This window comes from Adiantum capillus-veneris, chromosome 7 (genome assembly GCF_014529385.1).
Source record: "Adiantum capillus-veneris isolate H3 chromosome 7, ASM1452938v2, whole genome shotgun sequence".
NCBI classification, from domain to species: Eukaryota; Viridiplantae; Streptophyta; class Polypodiopsida; order Polypodiales; family Pteridaceae; genus Adiantum; species Adiantum capillus-veneris.
This window is the reverse complement of record NC_140937.1, coordinates 122,284,124-122,288,193: the sequence shown is the minus strand read 5'-3', so window position 1 is coordinate 122,288,193 and position 4,070 is coordinate 122,284,124. Positions and strand designations below refer to the sequence as shown.

Sequence of the window (4,070 nt, the reverse complement as noted above, 5' to 3'; positions counted from 1 at the left end):
GAGAGAGAGAGAGAGAGAGAGAGAGAGAGAGAGAGAGAGAGAGAGAGAGAGAAGGAAGGATTTGTTTGTTTCCCCCCCCCCCGCACACACACACAAAAACACACACATTGTGCTAGCTATTGTTAGAAAGGGAGAGAGAGAGCAATGGAGCAGACGCCTCCCAAAGAGTTTCTACAGACTCCTCTAAAAAAAGGTCATCTCTTTTTCTCTCTCTCTCTCTCTCTCTCCCTCTCTTTCTAACAATAGCTAGCACAATGTGTGTGTGTGTGTGTGTGTGTGTGTGGAAACAAACAGATCTATACTGTTAAACGCACACACACACACAGAAACTCTCTCTCCCTCTCTCTCTCTACAAAACACACACACACACAGACACAGACACACACACACACAGACACAGGGGCCCACTCTCTCTCTCTCTCTCTCTCTCTCTCTCTCTCTCTCTCTCTCTCTCTCTCTCTCTCTCTCTCTCTCTCTCTCTCTCTCTGTGTGTGTGTGTACTAAAGGCGCACAGAGACAGCCAAGTACATTTTGGAAGTCCCTACGCGCTCCTTTAGTACTGTGGAGAGAGAGAGAGAGAGAGAGAGAGAGAGAGAGAGAGAGAGAGAGAGAGAGAGAGAGAGAGAGAGAGAGAGAGAGAGAGAGAGAGAGAGAGAGAGTATGTGTGTGTGTGTGTGTTTTGATGTGCTTTGGGGAGAGAGAGAGAGAGAGACAGAGAGAGAGAGAGAGAGAGAGAGAGAGAGAACAAATACTCGACATTGATTCCTGATGAATAGGATTAACGTGCAGTAGGCAAAAGAGACTAAAACTGGACCCAGGGCTTTTACCAAGATTCCAACCTTTACAGGCTCAGTTTCTTAGCGCTTCTTCCAAAAGAATTGTCAGGACTTTGATCAAGAAGAGTCAATCTATGAAGATGAGTCAGACACGTCGGCTAGCCAAGAGGATCCCTCACCCTACAAGGTTCCCTCACCCTCTACAGTACTTGTCAAGAAAAATACAAGAAAGAGGAATATAGACTTCTCAAATGATGCACATCTCCTAGCAAGCAGGCCTTGTGCAAGTAAAGGTAAAGCCAAAGAGGATGTGCCTTCTCTGGAAGAGCCAGCTGTAACTGATGAGAGGCTGTTCAATTTTTCAGCATTGTGTGGTGTTGGGGACAAATATGATCTAGTTCATTCTATGTTTAACCCAAAATTTGATATTGAAGACCTTTTAGCTCAGCACAGTGAATTCTTGTAGTGCTACAGAGATCAATTTGAACTTACGTGCAAGTAGGGAGGGTTGTTCTGTCCAGTATGGCTGTGGTTCATTCAAATGACTACGGTGGCAAAGGACAGGGACTGAAGAAGTATAGAGAATTACCACCTGCTTGCCGAAATTCAACTTGCCCTTTGCACCAAAAAGAGTGCAAACTTTTTCAGGAATCCTTTGGCTTTTTGATTTACCTGAACAACCTGTTTGGATTCCTCATGCAGAATCCTGATGAGGTGATAGAGGAGCAGGATGCAGCACCAGACAAAGAATACAAGGAGACAACACACATACAAGAAGTCGAGGAGGTTGAAGATACAGTCGACCTTGAGGTTGAGGCAATTAAAGTTCAAAGAAGTAAGATTCTCTCTGTGAAAACAACAGAAATCAAACTACCCTTGGATGTCAGTAACTTCATTGAGAAGCATGCTCAGATGATGTTGCCTGCTGTGCCTGAGTTCAAGATTGGAGACAGGACCTATATCTTTTTACATGATGTGCAAAGCATCTTTTATTTAAGGGAGTAATTCTCCCTGGCTATCATTTCCATAATCCAAGAGGAGAGGAGTGGATTTATTTTAGAGGATAGTAGCGATGATGAGGCAATGGAAACATCCAGCAATCCAATGGAATGCCTCCGAAGTTGCTTTGAGAAAGCTGAAAAATACAAGGAGACACTACCAGATGAAGCTACCTTCCAAGCAATAAGACAAAGCCTAAGACCATCAACAAGTCACAAAGAAGTGGAGGATTGGTTTAACCATTCAGGTCAGCAATCAACTACGTCTATGGACCTGTGGCAGGAAAACCTCTTTTCGCAGGTAGAGAGCTTCATGGTAACTCTCTCTCTCTCGCTCTCTCTCTCTCTCTCTCTCTCTCTCTCTCTATGTGTCACTTACTCAGACATGATATGTGCAGTCTTGGATTGCTCACAAGGATGACTTCCTTCGACGGCGGACTCGAGAGTATCGTGGAAGGGATGCGGCCCTAGCACAGTACCTTTCGAAGCTTTGCAAGGTGCCGATAATAGTTTTTCACAATGGAATTTCACAAGAGGGTACAACAACAACTTACACATTAAAGACACTATCACGCTTCTTGGGTGGACCCGTGCTGCCCAAAAGTGCAGATAAAGTCATTCTTGTGGACAAAGTGTTTGCCAAAGATTGTTTTGGTTATTGCCCAGGCTATACAGGTGGTCAGGCGGCGTATTACTACACTTACACATCAATGGCACTAGCTCTTGGCAGACAAAGCCCGAATGAACTGTTAGAGTATGGCAAACATCTCATGATTCGTTACAAGGGTGATGTGCCAAAAAACGAAATCGAACCTTCAAAATCTTGATACACTTCAAGTAGAAATTGTATTAAGAGCATGTATTACAGAAATATTGAAATTTTGTACAATGTTATCCACTCAGAGTATCTTTCTCCACTTGTGATTCACATACACCATTGTCTCTCTCCACCTACGTTGACCTTCACGTGCATTGGAGTTGTTGTATGCCATTGATCTTTTAATTTTATTTTGTTGTAAATGTCTGATGGCTTGTGATGTTGCTGAAGAGGCCAAGAATTCTTTTGCCTGCATTCGATGAATGATTCTATGATAGAACCATTCAAATAGTTCTCTCAAACTGTTAGCATTGATTCGAGAGCCGCCATGTCATGTGTGCCTGAAATAGGCATTTCTGGCCATGTAATGAGACTTTTCCATCCCCTGGGTATTCCATATGGCCGGGTTCCCATACTTTTGTATAACATATGGTAAATGATTGAAAATGATGTGTTGGATATGAAAACAAATTACTTAGAATGTTTTACACTCACATAGTTACACATAAAAGAGAATCAAAACCCACAATAATACCATGTAGTGAGTAATCTGGGTGTCTGTCCATGTTGTCTTGAATGATTTCTTGAGAAGGCTGAGATTCTCCTTGAATTTGTTCATATAACCTTGTGACCAGTCATCTTTGTTGCACATCAAAAATAGCATCTCTATCGATCGCTAAACCTCAGCCTTCGCGTTATGAGTAGTTGATTCTTGATCTTTGACTGCAATATGTACCTTTTTCCAGCTCTGATACTCTACCTTGCTAACATAAGATGTGTTATATATTCTTCCATGCATTGTTAGCTTTGGATCTCGTATTCCTAGGGGTTTAGACTAAAATCTCCGTGCCTTCACCCCACTGATGGACGGTTTGCATGGGACATCCTTCTCAGTAGTTGATCTCTTTTCATCCCGCTGGATTTTCACATTGCCACCATGAAGCCCCATATCCGACAATACCAATTCTAAGCACTACAGGGCCATCTGTCGCTCTGTTGAGTTCTTGATTTTCCAAGCAAACCCGATATATAAGTAGACCAATTTCTCCACAATTCTACAAAGGGCATGCATTGTACAGATGTGGACATTCACAAGTGGTATTTTCAAAACCAGTCGAAAAGCAGGGTCCTCAATGTGACGTGTTGGAGCTTTTCTCCACCACTTTGGGTCCATGACCTTTGCAGGCTCCATGCAGAACAAACACGACGACTTTGCCATTGCACCCATTCCACAATTATACATGCACTTTAATGTTTTGAAGTCACCTGCAAGATGTCACTGAACTTGAAAGTCTCCCCTTCCATCTAGACGTAGTACCTCTCCCTAGTTAGTCTGTCGATCAATCACCTCTGGAACATTAGTTTGATGGAACACCCAATATAGAATGTCATGATCTTCTTTTTTTACCTGCAACACAAAATAAATGAGACTTAAGTAGATGTGAACATTTGAGCTCAGCTGAGAATCTCGCTTACCTC

General features: G+C 42.7%; 1 pseudogene; it reads right to left on the bottom strand.

Moving 5' to 3' along the window:
* Positions 1–2,673: 2,673 nt before the first annotated feature.
* On the bottom strand, positions 2,674–3,549 carry LOC147454544 (uncharacterized; annotated as a pseudogene).
* Positions 3,550–4,070: the final 521 nt, after the last annotated feature.